The 25,721-nt window shown below is 47.0% G+C and overlaps 1 long non-coding RNA gene across 5 annotated transcripts in view; it reads left to right on the forward strand.

The window, feature by feature from the left end:
• The window catches only part of LOC121010409 (uncharacterized), a 43,926-nt gene extending 18,543 nt beyond the window's left edge, over positions 1–25,383 (forward strand). For 4 of the 5 annotated variants that reach the window (XR_005781137.1, XR_005781139.1, XR_005781136.1 and 1 more), the window contains 2 exons: positions 21,180–21,245; positions 21,349–25,383. This is a non-coding gene — a long non-coding RNA (uncharacterized LOC121010409). Of the gene's footprint in view, positions 1–13,537; positions 13,704–21,179; positions 21,246–21,348 lie in introns of all 5 variants that reach the window. The other variant, XR_005781138.1, reaches the window with a different exon arrangement.
• The last annotated feature ends 338 nt before the right edge of the window (positions 25,384–25,721 follow it).

A 25,721-nucleotide genomic window follows, 5' to 3' on the forward strand; every position in this document is an offset into this window, starting at 1 on the left:
TTGTCTTTTATCTTCTCTCCGCTAGGAGTCATTAGACCAGGTCCTGCAAAAAGCAGTTGTCCTGGGGACCGAGTAAAAACAGTTCTCTTCCCTGTATCTCATTAAAACAGAGAGCCCAAATCATTAGCTGCTGAACTTTGTGAGGGGAGGGGTCAGGGAACCTGGGACTTCTGGGGTGTGGGGCTTACAGAAGGGTAGGCAGGAATAAGGGGCTAGGAGAGAAGAGGGGAGAAGGAACCGAGGAGCTGACATTCTCGGGACCGCAAGTAAGGAAAGTGGTCAAGGGGACAGGGTGGCCTCCCCGGGAGATCCTGGATGAGTAGCTGAAAGGGTCATAGTCAAGGGGCTCCCTTAGTGCCCAGCAGCCACACTGGATTGGAGTCTTGTCTAGCCAACTGGTAGCAGGGAAGTGGAGAGGAAGGCATCGAAAGTGACATAAATTCTGCCACCGTCTGTAAGACTTTCTGTAATAAAGTCTGACCTGGTTCCGGAAAGGAGAAGCATAGACCCCGGCTGACATAAGTTTGGTTGGCAAATCCTGCCCGGAACCAGAACTGCCTTTGACCAACTCAAAAAGTTGACCGCAGTGTCCTTGGGGGGGAATTATCCTGTAAATTATTGAGGTAAATGATTATCAGTAGCGTATTGAGGAAGTGCTACCTGCTACTTGAGCACCAGGTACAGGGGTATTTGAATAGTGGCCAGGCTGTTACTAAGATGTTACACAGTGGCAGCCAGTGGCCAAAGGCTGATGAACTATTTGAGGAGCCTTGTTTTGAGGTCATTCCAGTTTTCAGAAGTGCATGGTGCTCTAGTGACTAGGTGCTGTGCCTAAGTATCTCAGCAGGCCTTTGGGTGAATAGAAGTCTGGAATGTGTTCTGAGGCTGGCCGGGCATTCTGATGTGGAGGGGTTTGGCCACAAGAGATTTAGACCCAGGAGTTAGAGGTGTGTGCTTGCACCACTGTGAGTGAAATTCCCCTCTCGGCTTTGGCCACCTACAACTTCCGGTTACTGAAGTTGGCCTAGGAAGTCGAGGGAGCCTGTGTCCACTTTTGGCAGTGAGAAGCACATCTCGGAGACGTGACCTGGCAGTTGGGCCTTCTGGGGTGTTATCAGCCTGGGCAGATGAAGAAGTGTGAGAAGTAGAGCAGCCAGAGGCCTTAGCGGCCGCTTTAGAATTCAGGGAGCCAGGTGGATCCTTCTTCAGAGGCTTTCTGAGCGCCAACCGCTCAGGTGAGAGGGTTAACGGGGTTTTACTGTGATCGGTTACCGCTGAGGTGGCCCAGGGCCCATGTGGAGGGACTCTAATGAGGAAAAGCAGCTCTGGTATCTGGAAGAGTGGGGTACTCGTAAATGTGGGATATGTGAGGGGCCCATTTGGGACCATGAGCCTGCCCTGGGCAGCCAGAATGGTATCTTCCAAGCCCCTCGTATCTTCTTTTCCAGCGCTGATGGTGATGGTAAAGCAGAATAGAATGGGATTGGCATTCCACAGTCTTAATCGATGAGTTCTCAGTGCCTGCTATAGCTAAGTTATTCTAAGACAGATAGCTAAGGAAGGGAAGTCAACCGGTGAGTATCTAAGTCTTCCTATACCCCATTAGTGTATTTTACACTGGAATTTCTAGAAGGTATAATAGAGTAGTGAGGAGGTAGATGCCGCTTCTGTTGTGTGCCCAGAGTCCCTGGCCTGGAACAGAACAAATAATCTCTTAGCCCTGTTACTTGGCAGCATAAAGGCACCAGGGACCTAAATGGCCTTTTCGTTTATGTTTTGTGCGCCAAAGCCTGTAGAAAAAGGTTAAGCAGAGCTCTCTCTTCCCTTGGAGTTGTTCCACTGCCAAATTAATATCTGATTGAGTTGATTTCTGGTACTTCCTGATAATTTGTGAGGAAGAGGAGTTCCTAACCAAGCTAGAGACAGGTTTCATGTTCTCTCTCCGTGAACAGAGGCATCCATTATGTCCAGGGGGAACAGTATGATAGAATTGTATGGCCTTGGCCCTGGAAATCAAGGTCTTACAAGAACACATTAGTGGATTGCTGCCTAAAGGGATAATTTCCGAATCCTTTGTAGAACACTTCTCTGGGTAGACAGTTATTTCCTGTGATGTTCATCTTTCATTTCTCTTGTATAAAACTTTGGAATTATTGTGGAGGAATGGGGGGGAGCGTTTTTCTTCAATAATAGTAATGGCTGATGACAAATTACTAACCACAAGTAAGTGTTCATCTTACCGTTTGTTCACATACTTCTAAACTTTAAGTGTTTAACATGGAATCTCAACTGCATTTTGGTCTCTGCGTCCTTTTAATGCTTTAAAAAGTGTTATTAAGGACCCCAAAGAGCTTTCTGTTTATGTGGGTTATATGCATTGACATTTAGCATAAATAGAAATTGAAACCAAAATTTTACAAAAATATGTAACTAATTTATTTAAAAATAAGGATAAACCCATTTTGTGTTAACACAAATGACATTTTTATGAAAAACAGCTATTTTCCAAAAAACATTTAGTAGGAAGAATGGCAGTGTTTACATTTTCATAAACGTCCTTAAATGTATGAGGCTTAAACAAAAGACATCTTCTATGTTCAGTCTCTGAGTTTGTTGTTTTGGTTGAAGTAGATGAAGACATCCGGCCTCACACAGATGATATAGTTGGAAAAGGGATTTTTTTTTTTTTTGGTAGCCTTTTCAGTTAACTGTGAGTTCATTTGTGATATAGCAGTAAAACTTGACAAGTGGTAAGCTCGTAAAAGCTAGCTGCGGTGTGAATCTGAAACCGAATCAGTGAACTTTTTGTATTTTAGTGTAGCAAAACCCATTGGTCTCTCTTGTACTTTGAACAGATCTTTTACCTGTGATGATTTTATTAACTCACACGTTGGTCATTTGGAAAATACTGTTTCACCGAGTTATGTGGATCTTGCAAATGTTCACACGTTTCATTGTATGTAATAAAAAAAATCATGTTTATAAAGGATCACTGTCAGTCTCACCGGAAAAGCCTTCAAATATTGGAAAGCTGTAGAGCTCATGGGGGCAGGCACCACTTTCCTAAAGTCCCAGTTTTCACCTGAAAGTTTGAGTTTGACCATTGGCAACACATACCGTCAGGTATTTCCTGTTCAGTGAAGTGTCTGCCCAGCACCCAGGTCTGCATCACCAGTTTGTCATTCTTTCAAGTGAAAAATGATGTTGTGTCGAGAAAGGGGCTAGTTGGGCTTGCAACTCAGTCGTGCAAGTGCTTTTCCTCGAGGCAGCTGTTGCACTGTGCTAAGCAAGCTGGTATACTTCCCATTTTAAACGTGGAATATGAAAAATAGAGAATTTAGAAATATATTTGTATATATTTAATGCAGGTGTAATAAAGCTAATAATATATTTAAGTATAATCAATGGGTCTAGATTTAATAAAATAATTTTTACTGCTTTTTCAAAGGTATTCTTAAGTGAAAAAAAAATTCATAACTCTTGGTGCATGGAGGTGAAGAATGCAATTGACTACTGGCCCTGTTTGGTATCTCTGCCTTAGGATTTCATAGGAGGTGCCTAAGGAATCCACAGTTTTACCAGCGAGTGCTTTTGTTCCTCAGTGCAAATCTCAACACAGTGAAAAAAGCAAACAGTGTCTTCGTGTTATTCTGAAAATCATTTTGATCTTGTTTTGTACGGGTTTTGGAACCCCCAAGAGTCTTCAGATCATATTTTAAGTTAAGAACTGTTCGAAGACAGTAACTGTAAAGAACTGAAATTACTTTTTCTAAGAGTTTGGACAAATTGTTCAGGATCTCCTCACAAGTTAGGTTTTTTGCTTTTTGTTTTTGCCAGGGACTTGTGGCTGTTGGACGTATTTCAGCCTGTCAATGTCTAATTTGTAGGAATGGAATACCTTTCAGGGAGAGTAGCCAGGAAGGCTCAAACCGGACAACTGCCCACTTTTATATTACCTGCCTGACCCTTGAAGATGTTTGACTTCATGCCCCTTGCTAGAGGACAGTTTTGTTTAAGATGAACCAGGCCAGATGTTAGGCACTTAGCACGTTGTATGGGGAGCCTCGCACCTGGTGTGAGTAAGGAAGCCATGTGAAGGACGTGTGTGGTTAAACAGAATGTAGAGCATACTTTGAAAATTTCTGTGGGTGGGAGGAAGGGGAGCACGGATAGGGAAAAAAGAAAAAAGAAGGAAAGAGGTGGATACCACAGCACATCCAGCTTATTCTGAGCTAGGAAATTAGGGAAAAGAGGAGTCTTTAGAGAAAAGGATTTCTTTCTCATTCTATGGCCAATATTTATTCTGAACATTTTCCCCAACGCAAGAAATGGTCTGAATAAAACCTGAAACCTTTTAATAGGCCATCCATCTGGATTATTTATTCTTCAACCGACATTTGGCTGTGTCCTGTGAGACTAGCATAATGCTATATGCTAGTCACTTGGTGAGCAAAATGGACCCGGTTCCTGCCTTCACGGAGCTCCTGTCTACATGGACATTAATCAACAGATGATAATTACAAATTGTGAGAAGCGTGTTGGGAGCAAGGATCTAAATCAGAGGGTGCTGAGCTCTTGTGATTAGGAACTATTTCACTTGGGAGCATTACCAGGGAAATGAAGAGTATCCGGTGATCCAGAGAGGTGGGTAGTACAGACCCATTTTACAGACAGGTAGCTGGTGCTCAGGTAGATTAGGAAATGGTCTGAGGCCACACTGGTAGTGATAGGAATAGGATTTGAGCAGCGACCTGTGGGCCCACCCTGTGTTTAACTACCATGTAATACTGCCGAGCCCCAGCCTGTGTTGGGGAGAGTTAGAAGTCAAGTAGAGTGTTTTGGGTTTTTTTTTTTTTTTATAGTTTATAGAGAATGTTTTCATGTTAAGGATGAGACCTTGCTCAGGCATTTGTGAAGAACCACATTTATCCTCTGGATTGGTGCTTCACAAGGTTTACTGCATGTTAGGGTCTCTGGGGGTAGGTAAGACTCCCTGGGGATCTTGCTAAAATGCAGTTTCTGACTAAGTAGGTCTGGGGTTGGGCCTGAGATTCTGCATTTCTGGTCAGCTCCCAGGTGAGGCTGACAATGCTGGTCTGTGGATCCCTTTTTGAAATCGGGCTTCTAGAGCCAATTTTCCTTTTCCACATACCCTTACTGCATGTGGATCCCAGTCACTTCAAGCTTTGGAGAGGGAGAACTGAGGCGAGTGCAGATTGTTGTTGGTGGCTATGTGAAACGCGTTGTCAGTTAGGGTTGCTTGTTAACCGGCAGCAGAGAAGGGCTGTGGCTCATATAAGGTAAGAAGGGATTACAGAATTGAAGGCCAGGTGGAGGAGCCCGGTGGCCCTAGAGGGTCACGAGGGTGGAAGCTACTTGAACATCTGGTCCGGGCACCGTCAGCGGGCCATGTGGAAGACCTCCACTCATTACTCCTCAGAGCCCTAGGAGAGAAAGTCTTGGGCGAGCTCAGGTCTGCTCCTTGCCCGTGACTACTGAATAGTGATGGGGAGTCCCTGGGGACCGGGCTTTCACACTGGAAGGATGCAGCACCCGGCTTTAGTGCCCCTTAGGAGGGAGAGGCGGCAGTGGTGCAGTCTGGAAAGGGAGCAGCAGCTGGGAGGTGATGAAGTTACTGCTGTTGCCCGCAAGTTCCTGGAGCTGCTCCCAGTTAGCGGTGTAAACCCTGCGCGTTCAGCAGGCGGGCAGATTGAGGAAAGAGAAAAGATGTTGAGCCCTGGCTCGTGCATCGTCTTGTTTCATTTTCGTAACAACCCTAAGAGATAGAAATATAAGTGTACGTGTCATTTCCCTTTCACATTTGAGGAAATTGAGTCTGAGGCTTAGATAACTTGCTTCCAGTCCGACAGTAGAAAAGCTGCAAAGTGTGTATTTTGCAATATAACACAAGTTGGCAGAAGCTACTGCTTCTTGGGGTAAGAGGTGGCTTTACGTGGGCCGAGCATTGTAAGGATTGGTGGAAGTTGGGGAGGATGCGTGTGGACGCAGGGAGCTGAGGTGCTTGGTGATTCGAGACCTCGGAGGTAGAATGCCCGCAGGAACAAATTGCTGTGTTGATGGTAGGTTTTTACGGGTTTTGATGTATGTAGAGGAAGAGTGGAATCTTTTTTCCTTTTAGAATATTTTCTGGTGATCAGGCCTTCAGGGCTAGACCGAAGCTCTTTCGTGCTCTCGGCCCCCTAGAGGCCACATGGTATTAAGGCTTGTCTACTGGGTGATTCCTTGACAGGGTTTATGTTGATTTAGGGACATGTCGAGATTGTAGTTGCGGTGGGAAGGGAAGCGGCGTGGCCAAGTGGACGGACTCTTGTGTGCACTTAATGTGTGGCACCCCAGACTATTCCACTCCGTGGCACGCGGACAGGCAGGCTTTGTCTTGGTTGTGCAGGAATGAGCCTTGTTCTCTCACTGGCCAGGCACTGAGGAGAGGTTCCTGCGACCCGTTGGCCAGGGCAGAAGCTGTGCTTCAAATATAAAGTCTTTCATGACTAAATTTTATCTTATTTCCAGATGGAGCATTCTTTTCCATCCCTGCCCACTTCCCTTTGATTTTGAGCCTTAAAATTTTATTCTGAGAAGTATTCTTTCCTATCATACACAAAACTGTAATTTGGTAGAGCTAAGAAAGGCTTAAAGCTCTTCTTGAGGCCACAAAGCTCACAATAGATACAGGCTAAATTTAAACTCTGGTTGGTCTACCATGTAACCTGTGCTCACTCTCCTTCACCACCGCTCCCACCAGGGTGTGTGTGTGTGTGTATGCGTGCGTTGCGAGAGAGAGAGCGAGAGGGAATGGGAGTGGGAGTGTGTGTGGGTTTGTGTGAGGGACTTTTGGTGGGAGGCGAAGACTGTATATACCATTTATGGATTTATTTCCTTTGGAAGTTGAAGCAAAGAGGGAACTGTTGGGAAGGAAAGGAAAAATTAAGATCTTTCTATGAAATATAATCTCTTGAGTAAAAGAATGTAAATGAGATATGCAACTTTTATTCTTAAGTGAGCAAAAGTGAAATGGCTCAGGTTTTTACAGAGTGGAAAGGGCTTGGATCTGTGTGAAATAAGCATGTCCCATTCAGCATCCCAAAAGAATAAATAAATGTCTATTGTGTGTATTGTAGGTGGGGCCCGAAGAGATCAGTAGAGGGGGCCATGTTACTGAAAGCATTCCGTGTCCTTCTCTTGTTAGTTGCCAGAGCTAGTAGTTGCCTAGGCTGCAGCTTCCTGTGGCTGTGACAGTGTGCCACAAACGGGGTGGTTTAAACAACAGAAATTTATTCTATTGTGGAAGCCAGAAGTCTGAAATCAAGGTGTCAGCAGGGTCGTGCTCCCTCTGAAAGCTCTAGGGAAGAATCTCTTGTGTCTTCTAGCTTCTGGTGATTGCCAGCCGTCTTTGGCATTGCTTGGCTTGTGGACACATCTCTCTAATCTCTGCCCCCATCTCCACACTACTTTCTAGCCCTGTGTGCATGTGTCTGTCTGAATTTCCCTTTCCTTTCTATTATAAAGACACCAGTCATTGGACTCAGGACCCACCGTGATCCAGTGTGACCTCATCTCAAGTAATTACATCTGCAAAGGCCATATTTCCAAATAAGGTCACGCCCTGAGTTTGCAAGTGGACAAGGATTTTTGGGAGACAGTATTCAGCCTAGTACACTTTCTCCTGCAAAGCTCTGGCTGCCCCAAGCTGACATTGATGAGTTCATGCTGGAATGAATGTCGGCACTTGGTGCTGCAATTAGAAGATGGGGATTTAGCTGTTGAGTTTTGATTGGGTTGCAGTGGAAGGGAGATTCTGACAGTGTGGGCTTCTGAGGCAGAAGATGTGTTGAGTGCAGTGAAGACTTGAAGTGAATCTTTACATGATTGTTGGAACCCATGTTGGAAGACAGTGTTCCCTGTTCCAGAAACTGAACAGCGTTTCCAGGAGGAGTGCTGAGGCCAGATTCACTTCCTACTAGAAATGCAGCTGCACAGCAGCCCACTTAGGCACTGATGTCCTCGTGGAACTTGGTGTTTCAACCCCCACTGGGGTCTTTACCATACTTCACCTCCTGTCTGTGCACAGACCCCATCCTTCTTTCACTCTTAGGAACTTTGGTGGTCTCCTGCCTTCCTGTTTTTCTTAAGATCGAGTTCTAGCTTTCTGGGAAGACCACTACTGCACAGGTGTCTTGCCACTCTGAAGGTTATGTTTTCTGAAGAATCAGTCCTAAAAAAAAAAAAGTCCTTAGCACTTAAAGTGTTCCTGTGGCTTGCAAGACCCTGTTGATGCATGACTCCTGCTTTTGCCCTGTCTTCTCCTACATGCTGACCTTCCCCTTCTTCTTAAAGTTTGTCATCCTGAATATCTCTAGACACCAGCTGTTCCCTAGGCTGGGACCCTGTGCCCTCCTGCTCTTCGTGGCTAACTCAGTTTGTCCTTTGATTTCCGTTTAGAAGGAGAGTCTCCTGGAGTCTTCCTGGTCATGCTGAGACTAGTTAGGAGGCCCCTTGTTCAGGCAGCTGTGTCTGCAGGTGTGAGCCTCTGTGACAGCCCTGGTCATGCAACACTGGACCTGTCCCCTTCCCCTCCTAGACTGTAAACCGCATGAATGCAGAAACCATGGCTATTCTGTTCATCATAGGATCCTCTAGCGCTTAGCCCAGTGCCCGACAAATACCGGGGACAAGAAAAATGTTTGTAGAGCGTATGCCTGTGCACACGCACGCTCTGAGCCTATGTCTAGAGGTTCAGCGTCCAGGATGGCTGCGTCAGCACTCGTCTTCTAGGCCTGCTTCTGGGTGGCGGGGCAGTCATCTACACAGAAGATACTAAACATGGAATGAGCCAGAACGTAATAGGGAACTGGGAACGTGAGGTTCTTCTTATAAAATACTTCCCAGTAATTAAGGGACCTAGAAGTTGCTTTGGATTTCACACTTACTAGTCTAGCGCATCATCATCTGAGCTCGTGCTCATCTTTGTTGAGTCTTCTCCAGACCTCCCGGACACAGTTGTCTACTCTGTAGACATGTGAGGAAGATTAATCACGTGGCTACTTCAACCCATTGCAGTTAGTGGTGGTTATTTTTGGGTGAGTGTGGAGCATAGACATACCTTCTTGCCCATTCTTGTTTTTATCCTTCCCAGAAAGTGTGCCCTTGGCCCTTGGAGTGAAAAAACTGTAACCCACATGTTCTGACAGATCCGGTTCTAGATAGGAAGTTAGGTTGGTCTCTGCTGAAATAGATTTAACTGACAAATTAGAGTCAGCTACCAGAAAGTAGGATTATTTATATTTAATGCTTTGTAGGAAGTCTTGCAGCCATAAAACTGTAGAAAGACCTGTAGTACTTTCTGTATTTCTATGTAGTTTGGGTGATTCTATTTTCTCAAAAACCAGAAAAGAGGTAATTTTCACTTGACTTTATGACAGAGTAATTATGGAGTTATTTTTAAATGACTAGATTTCCTGAGCCAGCAGTCTGAATTTCAGAGAATACATTCGAGATGAAAAAACAAAAAAGGGCGTCCAGAGAGCAACAGTAGCGATGCGCCGTGAGCGGGCCCCGCTGGGACAGGGGACGGACGAGCCAGAAGTGTGCAGTGTGGGTGTGAGGTGTGCTGGCAGGAGAGGACAGAGTGCTCCGACTCAAGGCTCTCTGTTGCCTTGAGAAATGGGGGCTCGGGAGCCTGTGCTGGAGGTGAGGGCGAGGTGGGCCGGAGGCCATGGGTTGCCAGGTACTCCGGCAGCCTTCAAGGCTCGGTCGAAGTTGTTGACACGGGAACGTGGGTCACGATCTTCCCTGTCAACGCACAAAGGCCGAAGTTTGTATTGGGAGAGGTGACGGTCTCTTCCGGGTGGACAGCCACTTTGCCCTCTGACTGTCTCCGTCTGGCAAAACCCCAGTCCCGCGGACACTCGTCTGTTGGCCTTCATGCCGCGCCCGAGCGACGGGCCCCTCCCGTGTTCCCTCTGCTCGCTCCACACAGCCGTTTCAGACCGTCTTGTGCAACCCCAAGCCCTCCAGCCCCCCACCTGCCCTCCCCTCCTCTGCACATGACCTTGCTTCCTGCCGGCTGGGACCTGGCAGCTTCCCACCCTCTCCTACGTCTTGCTGCCTCCCTCTGCTACAGTGGGTGGCTGGCCTCCCCCTCTCAGGCTGCCTTTCTGGGTCTCCGTGGGCCTTTCCAGGATGTCTTTTCTCCCATATTTTGCCTATCCCTTTGAGTGGAATTCTTCCCATTTCTATTTCTTTCCTGAACTTTTCCTGGAAGCATCACTACAGACAGCCCCCAACTGTAGGGGACAGCTTGATGAGTGTTCACAGCCCTGACATAGACACACCTGTGTAAACCAGAGACCGGCCTAGGCAGCCGTGTGGCCGGGACCCCCGAGCCCCTGTGCTCCTTTCCACGTGGAGCTCCTGTGCCCTCTCTGTTCCTGACGGCATAGATTAACTTTGTCTGCGTTGAACTCTGTGTGAATGGAGACATGCAGGATGTCTTCTTAATGTTGGCAGGTACTCCACTTCTCCCCAGGTGACCTCATTCCAGCCCCTGCTTCGGTGTTCATGGTTCACAAATTTGTATCTGATCAAGTGCCGCCGCCTTCTCTGAGTGCCAGTTTCTTTCATTCAGCTACTGTCCCCAACATCTACTTTTCGATATTTTACAAATGTCAAAAATCGGAGTCCTGTTCTTCATCTCCAAACCTAGGTTTCTTAGAGTTTCCTGTCTTAATGAACGGCTCCACCTCTACCTGGTTGTTTACACAGAAAACGGAGCGGTCGTCCTGGGCATCTCTTCTTCCCTCACGCATTTGTTCCGTCCACCAAGCCGCCTGATTTTTCTATCCTAAGTATGTCTTAAAAATATCCACTTCCTTTTATCTCCACCGCTGCTTTGGTGCAGGTTACCATTCTTTGTAACCCAGACTCCCAAGGTGACCTCTGACATGTTGGCCCCCCGGGTTCTCCTGTTCTCCTGCTCTCCTGCTTTCCTCTCACCGGTTGACTCTACTTTAGTCACAGTTGTCTATTTAAAAATGCAAGTGATGGGGGCGCCTGGGTGGCTCAGTCGGTTATACATCTGACTTGGGCTCGGGTCATGGTCTCACGGTTCATGGGTTCGAGCCCCGTGTTGGGCTCTGTGCTGACAGTTCGGAGCCTGGAGCCTGCTTGGGATTCCGGGTCTCCTTCTCTCTCTACCCCTCCCCTGCCTGCACTCTGTCTCTCAAAAATAAATAAATGTAAAAAAAAAAAAAAAAAAGTTTTTTTTTAAACTGCAAGCAATGTTCCCGCTTTAAAATATACAAAAACTAACTACCACTTCAGTGGCTTTCCGTTGCCCTTAGAGTAAAGATCAAGCCCCACGACTTCAGCGCCATCTCCCCTTTCTCACCATGCACAGTGTCCCCTCTGGGCCCCTTTTCTCTCCTAGATGCCTTGCTCCCTCCCATGGTCTGTTGCGGATGCTGTGCCTTCAGGTTGAGTGTCTTCTGTAGATCTGAGCTCCAACTCTTGCTTCTTCAGGGCAGTCTTCCCCGACCCTCCTGACCAGGTCCGCCCCACTGCCCTTGGAGTCATGGGCTCCCCGAGCGCCACCCAGGGCTGCTTCGTAGCACTTAGCATAGTTTGCGTTTTACGTTTCTTGTGGACATCTTTGATGATGTCTGTTTCCCCATTAGATGGTCATTTCCGCACAGGGAGAGACTAGGTGTGTTTGTGTTGAGGGCACACACGCTCAGTAAACATCTGTTGCTTGGTGACCTGTGGAAGACGGAGACGAAGGAGTCTTAGATGTCCTCTAAATTCACTGGTTCTCTGCTGTTCTTGCTGGTTGGAGCTGGCATTTAAGAGGCAGGGAGGGGAAGACCGCAAACAAGGAGATGCATCCCTACATACACAGACTAACTCGGGCGGTTGTCCATGAGGGAAAGTGAGAAAACCCAGCAGAATGATGTGCTGCAGGGTAGGAGGCGAATCAGTCTAAATTGGTTAATGGAGCCGCCCTCTGAGAAGGCCCCGCCAACGCTCTCACTGCTGAGAAGATGCCAGCTCGCGGGGGATCAGGGAGACGCGTGGGCAGGGGAGTGTTTGAGGTGCTGAGGGGGATCATGCTTGGTGAGTTTGAAGACTGGAAAGGGGACAAGTGAGGTGGTGTGTGGTGTGCAAGAGGATGTGGTGGTGAGACTGGGTGTCCCCCGTGTGCCCCGGTGAAAGGAGCATGCATTTTAAAGAGCAGTGGAGGGTTAAGGTCGAAGCAGGGGTGTGGCACGATCTTATTTACGTTTTTAATTTTTTTTTAATTTTTTTTTTTTAATTTTTTCAACGTTTTTTATTGATTTTTGGGACAGAGAGAGGCAGAGCATGAACAGGGGAGGGGCAGAGAGAGAGGGAGACACAGAATCGGAAACAGGCTCCAGGCTCCAAGCCATCAGCCCAGAGCCTGACGCGGGGCTCGAACTCACGGACCGCGAGATCGTGACCTGGCTGAAGTCGGACGCTTAACCGACTGCGCCACCCAGGCGCCCCATTATTTACGTTTTTAAAAGGTTGGGTTGACGCCTTGTGGAGGCACAAGAGCGAAGCCAAGAGGTGGCGGATTGAGCAGCTAGGGGCTTCATCTGAGCTTGGCCCGGGTGGTTGTCGTGGCTGCGGAGACAGGCTGGGCAGGTAGACAGAAGTCATGGAGGGAGGCAGGTTTGGCGAAGAGGAAGTCAGGTGGGCTTCCTGCGTGGATGCTTCTTGGACGGAAGAGTCAGGAGGGAGCAGGCTGAGGGCTTGGGTTTGGGGACACTTTCTGTGATGTAGTCCTGGGCTGGAGGTAAGACTTGGGAGTTGACATCAAGATGGTATCTTAGGCCGTGTGACTGGGTGAGATTACTTGGAGAGAGGTTATAGATCTGGAAAAGAAGGGGGGCCCCCGTTGGAGCCCCAAGGCACCCCAACATTTAGAAGTCCAGCAGAAGAGGAGTGTCCAGCAAAGGAAACACGGAGTGGCTCATGAGGGAGCAGGGTGGCTGACAAGGAGGGGACATTAGTGCAGGCCACAGACAGGTGTGTCCTATGGTCCCGTCTGGTGGACGAGGACAGTGCCCGTTGAAGGTCACAACAGCCTGGGTAAGAGTGGTTTTCAGTGAGGGTAGAGACAGACGCCTGGCGGAGAGAATGTGACGCACGAAGCTCTCGGGGAGTTTTGCTGCGCAGGAGAGCAGGTATTTGGGCGGATAGGTGGGGTGGGGCTGTGGGATCCAAAGGAGTCTGTTTGAGGAAGGAGGGGCAGAGAACATGTTTGTATGGGACGGACCAGCAAGTGGGACAGAACTGTTGATGACACGGAGAGTCACTGCAGGATTTGATTTTGAGGAGGCCTCGGAAGTGCTGACGGGGCACACGTGGCAGGACTGGCCCGTGAGGAGCAGGAAGGAGGAGGAAGGAGGCAGAGCGCACAGGTGTAGATGCGGCCTGTGGGAGAGCGAGGACGCTGTCGTCACGTTGTTCCTGTTTTCTCAATACGTTACCTTGGCAGGTTACCAGCCCCGAGAGAGGGAGGTGGAGGGGATCCAGGAGATTCAAGGAGAAAGGAGGACACGGGGGGCGTTGCTGTCGTGACTGCAAAGCGGCAACTGAAAATCCTGGAAAGCGTGTACCGAAGGCTTTCAGAAGAATTTGTGGAGGCCTGGTGCCCACCCGAGGTTTGTCATCGTGAATTCAGGAAAGCCTGGCGTCATTCGGCTGCTTTGGGTGCCCGTATGGATAGGTGGAGAATTGGATTTAAGTAAGGTCGGGGTGTTATTAAAATGGTGTGACGGGAGAAGGTGACAAGAGAGTTAACGGTGAGCGAGGAAGAGGCGTTCCCCTGATGGACGGAAGTGGAGTGAGCGGGTGACGGGAGAAGAGGAAAGGTTATTGCTTGTGAGTCTGCGGGCGAAAGACTGCTGGAGTCGGAGCCGGCAGGGGACGAAGCACCAGGCGGCCAGAGGGTGGCGTGCTGTTGAACAGACTTTGGAGACGGTGCAGTTACTGGTGATGACAGAAACGAGGTACGGCCTCGGAACCGTGATGGAGGAGGAGGGTGGCCGGTGAGGGGGTGGGGCTGCAGAGTCTGCGCCAGGAAAGGAAGTGGGAGAAAAAGGCAGACGGGGTCTCGTTAGCGGGACAGAAAACGATTAAAAGCAGACTGGAGGTCCTGTGGGAACAAAGGAAAGGTTCCGTCAGATTAGCAGAGTCAGAAAGCTGGAAGGGCAGGGTGTTGTGGTCACATGATAGGGTTTCACTGAAGACACGTCAGCCGCTGTCACCGCATTTGTGTCCTAGGTCCCCATCCGTGTAGTGATGTGCCCGAGTTTGCCTGGCTCCGTGATGCCTGTGCAGGCAAAGTTTCTTTAGCTCTGTGATTCAGAGTGCTGGTTGCCGGTGTGTATCTTTCTCCTGAATCTCTTTCCACCTTCACTACAGGGATCTCCTGGGCAGAGGCTTACCGCTTTTCTTTCTGTTACGGAAAATTTCAGATAAACTCAAAAGTAGAGGAAGTAACAAAATGTACTTCTGTGTACCCTTCATCCAGGTTCAAAACCTATCATCATATGTCGCCATTCTTGCTTTATGTACTCCTTTGCGTCTTTGTTCGCATGAGAAGCCAGTTTATCCACTGCAGGCGACTCCAGGTTCACGTGAGTATCGGCATCTTACTGAGCACTTGCGCAGCCTGCATTTCAGAAAGGAAGAAAGTACGTCCTACAGATGTGTGTCCTTGAGTCTCCAAAGCATGCTCTTTTACATCGTGGCTGACTGAGAGCATACAAAATGTCTTTTTGTGATAGGCCAGTACACCTACATCATCCTGATTATTTTCAAAGGAAATAGATGCAAAATCACGCTAGGTGACTTACTCGCCTGGTGTTCTAAGACTAAGTGGAAACACACTTCTAAATCCCTTTCATTCCTTTGGTGGGACTTTGTTCACACAGCATCTGCCCTGCATCTTCTATCCCCAGTCTTTTGAAAGGCATTACTGTCCTGTCCCTACACCAAACCTTCTTCTCCCTCAGCAGCCCCCACCTCTATCGTCTATCGGTGCCAGCAAGACATGGTCCCCGGTCTCCCTGGGTGTGGTCTTGTGTCCAATGGCATGCCCTTCCGCAAGCCTGTTTCTTCACAGGTCTGGCTGGGAGGATTCAGTGGCTCTGCAGTGGTTTTCTCTTCTCTGTCAGTGGTGCCAGGCCTGGGACGGGTGCCTTTGTACTTCCCGTATCACAGTCCATCTCCGTCAGAATCGCGCCGCGAAGCGTTTCGCAGCATCTGGCTTCACGCCTGTGCGCTAAGTCTGATGTCGAGGCGTTTGGCTTCTTATTCCTGTAGGAGTGTAACTGGATTTTTCTCCCCTGCTGAATCAGGGTGATTAGTCTTGATCTTATGTCGAGATTATACTGAGTGTGATCCAGCTTTCTGGAACATCGGTCACAGTTTCCCGACCTCCCCCTCCGTGGTTGGCATTCTTCTGATACCTCCGTCGTCCCAGCACAGCGGGCCCCCGTGGGAGGCCGTCTCTCCACGTGTTGTACTCCTCGGCATCTCTGTTCTCCAGCACCTGCCCTGTGAAGACAGGGTCTTTCTGCTCTGAGTTCCTGGTTTGCAACTGTAGAATCATTTAAACAAGAACTTCATGAAAAACTAGTGTACTTTTTTCCCAGGCAAAATCGTATTTTTTGGTTGGCCGTGTAAAAGAGCAATATATGTAAAAAGTACGTGCAAAAGTGTGTTTAATCAGGTTTTCAAAATCCACATCCATGCCTCCTAGCACAGCATCCTGAGCACCTTCTAGGGTCGAGAGGCTCTTATGTGTACGTTCTGCATCAGACTCTGGCTCAAGTTTTAGAGGGAAATCGGTGTCCTTGCTCTGTTCGGACTCTTGATGTTTGCACCCTGCAGGTGTGGCCAGAGGGGGCCCTTCCCCAACGAGCGTGTCTGCCTGCAAGGAAAATGAAGGTGTGTCTTCCACAACTTCCAGACTGTGGTGGAGTGTTAGCATTGCCTCTTGGTCTGGGATGGAGAGTGCCTGTCCTGAGCAGCCCTCAGAGGGGCCATAGCCCCGATCTCCTAGCTGTGAATCCCGCGCCTCCACCTCCAGGTGGCCCTTCCCGGGCCAGCACCTAGAGACTCCTTTTTAACCTCTGGCGTCTCAAGCATCGGGTGTTGGCTTGCCGATCCCTCATTTTTAGCGGTACTGAGAGGTCAGTGCTGATTTGGGTGTTGCTCGGTGTCACAATGTTTAGATGAGGCAAAGATTTCAGTGGATAGAGGGAGGGCCCTTTTTCACAGAAGGTGGGGGTTGGGGGCACATGGGCTAAATTTTTTTTTTTTTTTTTTTTAATTTTTTTTTTCAACGTTTTATTTTATTTTTGGGACAGAGAGAGACAGAGCATGAACGGGGGAGGGGCAGAGAGAGAGAGGGAGACACAGAATCGGAAACAGGCTCCAGGCTCTGAGCCATCAGCCCAGAGCCTGACGCGGGGCTCGAACTCACAGACCGCGAGATTGTGACCTGGCTGAAGTCGGACGCTTAACCGACTGCGCCACCCAGGCGCCCCATACATGGGCTAAATTTAAGCAGTTTTTCTCTCAGTTCTCAGCTGAACTCTAACTTCCTGTTTGAGCAGTTCTTGCCCACTGTAGGTTGAACCCCCAGACTGCCGGGGGCACTCCTGAGGTCTCATGTGGAGAGACTGAACGTTGCCCTGGGCAGTGTCAGGTGACCTCAGGGCAAGGTTCCTTCCTCCTGGGGTCGGAAAGGTGGTCCCGCAGTCCTGTCGGCTGTCCCCTTCAGCGCTCTTACGGGACGGGACGTTGGATATGAGACGTGTCTTAAGCGAGAGAATCTTGGGAGCATGTGATTTGGGATCTGTAGGATTTTTTTAGCTCGTATTTGCTATCTTGCTTTCTAGTCTCCTTTGTATGTACAGGTGCAGTGGGGCAGGTGGTGGTTAGGAAAGTTGATGGCGGGGAGGCTTTTTGTGGTGTTTGTCCTTCTGTTCATTGGTTCGTCACGTGGAAGATTGGCTGGAGTTCTTCCTGCTTTATCTTTTTTTCTCTTTTTCCTGAAGAATGTAGCTAGCCCTGCCCCCGCCCCACGTGGTAAGACTTGCAGGTATGTCTAAGCATTTCTGCCTGGAGAGAGGGGTGCCTGATTCCTCCTCGAGGGAAACTCTGGTGGAGTTCAGGCAGGAATTTCATGTGCCTGAGCTTTGGTGTGGAGATTCCGCCTTCTGAGCGGTTAGTTCCGACGGGCGTCCCGACCCTCACTACTTCTCTTTCCAAGTGAGGAGAGCCACACGGTGTCCAGGCCAGCCCGTGAGGGACAGAGGGCAGGGTGTGGCAGCGTGCCTTTGTCTTCCTGCCCTGAAGCCACGGACGCCTCTCTCTCGGGGTACATGCGGTACTACGCACATTTTCTCACGCTCAGGGTTGGTTGGGGAAGTCAGCTGTTCGGGGGAATCATATTTGTTTAGTTGTTTCTGGTTCTGGGATTGGTTTGTTGCTGCAGCAGGAGCAGGAAAAGAATGTCTTCTCTGCATTAACTGATTTTTTGTCATAAAAATTTTCAAATACACGGGTATAACATTGTACTTATCATTTATCCATCATCGTGTATCCATTACCTAGATTCAACAGTTACAGTGATTTTGCCACGTATGCCTTATCTGTCCTTTTTTTTTTTTTTTTTTTAACATTTTTATTTTTGAGAGACAGAGCGTGAGCAGGGGAGGGGCAGAGAGAGAGGGAGACACAGAATCCGAAGCAGGCTCCAGGCTCTAAGCTGTCAGCACAGAGCCCGGCGCGGGGCTCTAACTCACGAACTGACCTGAGTCGAAGGCGGACGCTTAACCCACTCAGCCACCCAGACGCCCCAATTATCTGTCCTTTTTTACTGTTTTTTTGTTTGTTTGTTTGTTTGCTGAAGCATTTGAAGACTCCTCTCCGACATGTCACTACATTCCTGCAAGCTCCACTGTACGTCTTTGAAAACACTGCCATTTGCACGACTATAGGGGCAGTAAGACACCTAACACAGTTGGCCATGTTCCTTGTATAATCTGATACCCCATCCCTCATCATGTTTCCTTCGTTGTCTCCTTTCAGCAGCTGGTTCATCTGAATCAGATTCCAAAGAAGGTCCTCATATTACATTGCATTGTTAGGCCTTGTGTCTGTTTAGGCCTGCGTCTCGAGCAGCTCCCCCCACCGCTCCCCATTTCCAGGGCATGTACTTGTTGGAACAGTGGGCAGCCGTCCTGTGGACTGGCTCCTATTTTGGTATTTTTCTGCTTGCTTTCTGCCATTTCTTCTCGTACCTTTATATAAAAATGATGTTTAAAGTCTGGGTTACGTACCAGTTCAATCTTTCAGCAAGAATGTTTCGAAGTGATGCTGTGTGTTTCCTGTGTTTCCTGTCAGTCACATGCAGGGCTACACACAGGTCTGCTTGCTCCTCTTTGAGTGGTGCTAAGATTGATGAGTGGGTTTAGGTGATGACAGCCCGATCCTCGCAATGTCGAGTTTCTGGTCGTGGTCAGGTATTTCATTAGGGTTATGCATTTCCTAGCTGGGTTGTCACATGACCTCAAAAGATAGTTCACAGAGGGAAGATAGGATGGACGCACAGTTCTTTCCTTTTAATTGCCAGTTTTTAGGGTAAAAAGTTGGTGCCCTAGTTACTTCCAGTTTTGCTCAGTGCCTTGAATCTCTGTCTCTCTGCCTCTGTCTGTCCCTGTCTTTGTCTCTCTGCTCCCCGCCACCCCCATTCCCCACCCCTGAAATCAGTGTAAACTTGTGAACTTTTGTATATTTAATTTGTTTCAGTAGATTGCATTCATTATTCCTTTTTGGATGCTCAGTTGTCCCATTTTTGGCCAGTGGGAGTCTCTTCATAAATTGGCATTGCTGTTCCTTTGGCCTGAGTCTCTTGCTTTCTGGCATAACAGGATGTCCCAGCCTCGTTTTGTAAAATGCTCTGGCCTTGAAATCAGCTGTTCCTCCAGGGATCCCTGTGCCTTTTGGTGGAGAAGGGTGTTTTGCTGTTGATTGTCACTGCTTCTGGGTCTTTCTGGTGGATAAAGCTAGAAAAGACATGAATTCAAACTGATAAATTTTATGTTGTACAATTTTTTCCTTAACTTTGGTTTTATGTTTGTATCTGGTTTATCTTAACATTGAATCTTGGTTCCTCACAACGATCGCAAAATTACTTACTTGCATGATCCTAATTTATACACCAGTGTAAACGACACACCAGTGTTGTTATAACTAACAAGCTACTGAAAGAAGTTTGATTTCTTTGCGGCTTCGTTTGTTGACAGAGCGTGTCCCTCTGAGTACAGCACGCTAAGTGTGGATGTTACCGACTTGAAAAGTCATTCTTTTTGTTTTAAAATTTTAGGGATTGTTTTCCTTTTTTTGGACTTAGTTTATTTTTGGAATATATATAAACATGTTTCCAAAGCTGAAACGACACGATAAGGTACGTTTGGAAACGTTTGACTTCGTCTTTGTCTCCTTCGTCTCCACAGATAACTGCTTACCTTCGGTTTTGTGTTATCTTCCCTGTTAATTTGTGTACATGATGTAAACAAACACACATCCGCATTTGCATCCTTGCTTGGCGCAAAAGTCAGCGTATTATATATACCCTTCTGTGTCTTGCTTTGTTCGTGAAACAGCATGACCGGGGTCTGCTCTCTCTCAGTGCATAGTGTTCTTCCTCGTTCCTCTTTTTGAACAGCCAAGCAGCATTTTATTGTGAGGATTAACTAGAGTTCGTTGGACCGGTGGGCTGTGCATAGGCCGTGGGTTGTCTGCAGTTTTGCTGTGTCAGGTACTGCCTCACTGAGTAACGTGGGACATCAGTCACTTCCTGCTTTTACCAATATATCTGGGGATGGAAGTATGTGTTACAGAACAGAGGGTAGATGCATATTTAATTTGCCCAGCCGTTGGCTATATTTTTGCTGAAATTAGTTCAACTTCAAAATCCTAACACTTCCACTTAAAAGCAGTCCAATTTATTTTGCCATTTTATTGTTAAAGACATCTCTTCGTTTGCCCGTCGCCCTGTCTTTGTATGGAGCATATTATTGAAAGTGTTCAGGAAGATCCGTTGATTTCATTTAATGAATTAATTGAAGTGTCACTTACTGACTATAGATTACAGGGGGTGCAAAGATTGGTAAAACATGGTCCTACACCTCACAGGAGTTCAGAGTTCAGATAGAATATTTTGGGATCTGTTTCCTTTGTTTCCTGATCATTCTGTTTGTTGTATATTTTGTCCCATGTTGGTCATCAAAAGACTGGTAATAAGGCACTGGGAAATGTGCCTTTATCTGCTGTACCAGAATGAGGCAAGATATGCCTGTTGGGGGACGAGAGGGTGTTGGGAAATATTCCATAGATGCATATGCAGCACGTATGAATTGAACACCTCCCCTTCACCAGAACGTAACAGTGAGCAGCACACACAGTTCCTCGCTCATGGCATTTACATCTTAGTACAGGAGATCTATCAAAAACCAAGGAACAGTGAGAAAATTACAAGTTATATGTGCTTTGAAGGAATCAAACAAGAGGTAAAAAGAGAGTCTCAGCAAGGGGCCTTCTTTAGGTAAGGGAGGGGCAGCTGACACAGTAAGGCCCACACAAGGTCGGGCAGAAAGCATTTCAGGCACTAGCTTGGGGTGTTGCGAACTGAAATAGAAAGCACAGCGAGGTGTGGGGGAGAGTTGGAGGTAAGGTCATGCAGGGCCTTGGGTATTCACTTAAAGGTTTGGATTTTAATTACATCAGGAAACCAGTGAGGACAATTAAACAAGGGAATGGCATTCGATACCACTTTGTCATATATTTATTCTTCCTGTAGGCCAGAAGGCTACTCAAATCTGATGTTTTAGGTCTAAAGCAGCACTGTCCTTTCTGAAGTTCAAAGCGGAGATAGTTTTCCTTCTTGCTCCTTTATGCAAGACAGCTGCTTCTCACATTCAGGTCTTCTGAGGATTTCTTTTCTTTTTCAATAATATTCCCTTGACGATGTTTAGATAATTACAATAAGTGGTTGTAAGTGGATTATATATACTTGGGCTATGAACAGGAGCATGATATCTACAAATTCTCTTCTTCAGACCTGCAAATCTAAGAGATACATCTCTCTGGAAGATAAGAGAGCTTCTTCCTCGAGATCAAAAAAGGTCTGTATTACTGTGTCACATTTATATGAAATTAATTATGGAACCAATAGCATTTGCCGGAAAAGAGGCATTTTCAATATATTTGCTTATGTTTTCGTTACAGGAGACTGGAGTGATACCCATGTAGGGAATCCCCAGAAGGAAGGATTGGCACACGTGGAACCCAAGGAGCTTGCTTCCTGGGAAGGCTTCTGTCTGATGTGTAGGAGGCAGAACGTCATACTGACTCTTCAAGGGGAGGCTACAGGGGATCGAGATCGACACGCAGTATCTCACCCTCCACCACAGGGGACACTGTGCGGTCCTTTTTCTAGAAGTGGGAAGTACGAGATTGTTCTACAAGAAGAAGATTCCGGGGGCTTAAAAACGCAGAGGTTTGCACCTTGGGAGCCCCTTGGAATGTTGACAACTCAGGATCTGAAGGAAAGTTCTGTGTTCATGAGTTACAGAATTCATGTGGGAGTAAATGTCACTTTATGATCAGTAATAATACTGAGTGAGGAGCACTATGCAGGAAGAAACCTTCCATAGAAAGACGGGCAGGGAGAAGCTCAGGCCAACCATAGCCCTACCGAATAGAGCAGGCCTGAGATAAACTGCCAGGATGGCCAAATAAGAGACTCTATGAAATAGCAGTCCTTCAACTATAGTAGTCGTAAGGAAATTTCCTCCTCTAAATCACGATACCAAATAGGAAAAATGATCTACAAGTGCCCCATGTGTAGGGAATTTTTCTCTGAGAGAGCAGATCTTTTTATGCATCAGAAAATCCACACTGCTGAGAAGCCCCATAAATGTGATAAGTGTGATAAGGGTTTCTTTCATATATCAGAACTTCATATTCATTGGAGAGACCACACAGGAGAGAAGGTCTATAAATGTGATGATTGCGGTAAGGATTTTAGTACTACAACAAAACTTAACAGACATAAGAAAATCCACACAGTGGAGAAGCCCTATAAATGCTATGAGTGTGGCAAAGCCTTCAATTGGAGCTCACATCTTCAAATTCACATGAGAGTTCATACTGGTGAGAAGCCCTATGTCTGTAGTGAGTGTGGAAGGGGCTTTAGTAATAGTTCAAATCTTTGCATGCATCAGAGAGTCCACACGGGCGAGAAACCCTTTAAATGTGAAGAGTGTGGGAAGGCCTTCAGGCATACTTCTAGCCTCTGCATGCATCAGAGAGTTCACACAGGAGAGAAACCCTATAAATGTTATGAGTGCGGGAAGGCCTTCAGCCAGAGTTCGAGCCTCTGCATCCATCAGAGGGTGCACACTGGGGAGAAACCCTATAGATGTTGTGGGTGTGGGAAGGCCTTCAGCCAGAGCTCAAGCCTCTGCATCCACCAGAGAGTGCACACTGGGGAGAAACCTTTTAAATGTGATGAGTGTGGGAAAGCCTTTAGTCAGAGCACCAGCCTCTGCATTCACCAGAGAGTACACACAAAGGAGAGAAACCATCTCAAAATATCAGTTATATAGAGTGTTTTGCTAACAGTTAAAATTCTTAAAACCCATAAGTGCCACTAGGAAGGAAACCCTGTAAATACCTACATTGACCCAAGAAATTTTTACAGCAAGCCCCAGCAGGACATTCTTTTTGAAGAGGCATATGTGAGGTTGGTTTTTCTGGTTGGTTTTTGTTTGTTTGTTTGTTTGTTTGTTTGTTTTGTTTTTTGGATTCATGCCAAGTATGTTTCACGACTTGACTTTGAATCTGGAATCCCTCTGAGTGTCTGCCCCAGACGGGCTGTGAGGTCCCAGTCATGGGTGTGTGTTTCCTGGGATTTGGGCATGATGCCTCAGTACTTGGAAATACTACACAGGAAACCGTGATCATTGCCCAGCCTCCTGAGTCACCCTCTGTCTATGCTTTACTTAAAAGTTATCCCGGTGATTCCCCCTTCGGGAGCTCATGCCCTTCCTTCTCTTGATTCAAACATACTGGTTAATGAATGCATTTGAAGATGGACAGCTCCCACTGAGATAGTGTTCTGGTATTTCTGAGGTTCTCACTCGATTCAGCCCCTACATATCTTTCCATATATCCCATTATTTCTGAACCCACTTTACCAGTGTGTCCTCAAAACACTCATAAATATCCACCCCTTCCTAGATGGCATTAAATTTCATTTTAGATTTTAGGTGACTCATAATTTCCATTCACTGGCCTGTCAGAGAAATCATTGGCAGACATACATGCCCTTGAACTTTTCTTGAACTTTTCAAAAAAATTCTCGTGGATTCTGCTAATCACTGTGTCTCTATGTTAGACCTAATTTTCTAGTGGTTTCATCACATATTTTTAACTTGAATTTTTTTTTTTTTTTTTTTTTTGGAAATAGCTGAATGTAAATAGGAAGAAGCAAGCAAGCGAAGTTAGAACTTTTCTCCATCCAGAATTGCCCTCTCGGGCTCCTCTTGTAACACATGGAGCTCCTTACTAGCTAGGGGAGACCATAGGAGAAGTGGATGGTTGGAAGGAGTCACGAATAATGTTTAGTCTCTGTACTTTTGGGCAATAATGTGTAGGAGTCCTCAGTACCTTCACTGAGGATTATGTATCCATTCATTTTTAGGCATGAATGTCTATGTTACTCTCTCCTTTCCTTTCTTCGTTCATTCAACAAGTATTTATTGAACACCTCCTATGTGCCAGGCACTGTGCTAGGTGCTGGGAATACCACTGAGTAAGACAGACAAGGGCCCTACTCTCATGGAGTTTACTTCTGGTGGAGGAGACGATACGCAAGTAAGCAAATACATAATGTAGTTTGAGATAGTGATTAAGTGCTATGAAGAAAATAAACTAGGGTGATGATTTAGAGTGGGGGTGGGTGGGGGTGGGGCATCATTAGACGGCAGTCAGGGAAGGCCTTTCTGAGGGTGGCATCGGAGTGAGCGTGCAAGGCTGGAGGCACTGGCCGGCCAGCCCCGCCACCGCGCCTGCGTCTGTGGAGTGGAAGGCGGCTGGGCGCTGGAGCGGAGCGAGCAGTGGGGAGGGGGGAGATGCTGAGTTGCTCAGTATTCTGACGTTTATAGGCCCTTTCTTTTTTCTTTTCTCCTTCTTGTTCTTGCTCTTTTTTTTTTTTTTTTTTTTTGTGTGTGGCTAGATTGATATTAAAAACTCATGTGGAAGGACTCAAGGAATGTTTAGAAGACCAAAAGTCCCCAATGACGAGAACAAAAAGCACCTAATTTTTAACTTTGTTTCTCTTCTCATTCCTGTTTCCATTGATTTCCCACATGTAGTCCTTATGCTCAGGAAGTCTTTGGGGGAAGTTAAGGGTCTTTGAAGCTCTGAAATGGGTGAGCAGGTTCACAGTGTCTGTCAACTGTCTTAAGAGGTTGGGAAATGAACTACCCAAAACAGTCGTCAAAATACTGAAACAAAGCTTGATTTTCTCTTCATATTTGAATTAAGTTTTTCTGTTTGACTGGAAGGGGTTTTTGTGTAACTAAAACCTCAAGGCATAAAGGAGATTTAAAAGGAGCACATACTTAGTGGGTGGGCCATGAAACTAGAGATGGGGTTCGGGGGTAAATGTATCCCTGTTTGGATTTTCATCCAGATAGCTCTGTTCACAGCCTTTGGGAAGTCCCTCCTCCTGTGCGTCCTCCTTTCCCAGGAGAGGGCCAGCCGAGTCACTGGGGGAAGCCTCTTCCAGGCCTGACGCCCTCGACTACGATTTACTGTAGTGTCTTACCCTTGTCCATGTCGCGGTAGGCTGCGGTGTTAGAGAGCCGCCTAGACTTTTAGTTGGTAGAGAGACAGCTGAAATATCATCGGTAGGATTTTAGTTTTAGGAAAAATCAGTTTGATTTCTAGCTTTATTACTATTAGGTGTGTGAGCTTGGGCAAATCGCCTAATCGTGGAGTCTGGTTTTCTCACGAAATGAGGACATTAGGCTAAATGATTTCCGAGTTTCCAGCTAGTCCTAGAGTTCTATATTTCTACATAGTTGAATTATTTTATCATGCTGTTGCTGGGGGATATGACTAACACTTTTGAAGCTACTAATTTTATGTCGAGCTTTAAAGTCCATAATTGTTATCTTCGGAAAATATTATTTGACCTACAGTATGTCCAAATCAATTTAATAAAATCACTTTATAACAGGGTTCTGTGCTTGACACGTGGTTGTGTGAATTCAGTGGTCGCGTGTTTTGTGTGTGTGAGGGGGAGGGGGAGAGAGAGAGCGCGCAATTGGGGATGGCTTGTGTATTACTGGGTATTATGCCTAGGGTGACCATATGATTTACTGCCCAAACTGGGCACTTAAGAGTATAGGGGGTGCTGTTAATGAGGACCACAGGCCTGAACTGGGACTGTCCCAGCAAATCAAGTTGTGAGGACACCATGGCCCGAGCAAGTAACAAATGACTGAATTGCATCCGGAGTAATTCAGAGAGGAGGTGCAAGGTCTGTGGCAAACTGGAAAAAGCATGCCTTTCTGAAGGGATGGCCCCTG

This window comes from Herpailurus yagouaroundi, unplaced genomic scaffold, assembly GCF_014898765.1.
Source record: "Herpailurus yagouaroundi ecotype Mexico unplaced genomic scaffold, PumYag 191, whole genome shotgun sequence".
NCBI lineage: Eukaryota > Metazoa > Chordata > Mammalia > Carnivora > Felidae > Herpailurus > Herpailurus yagouaroundi.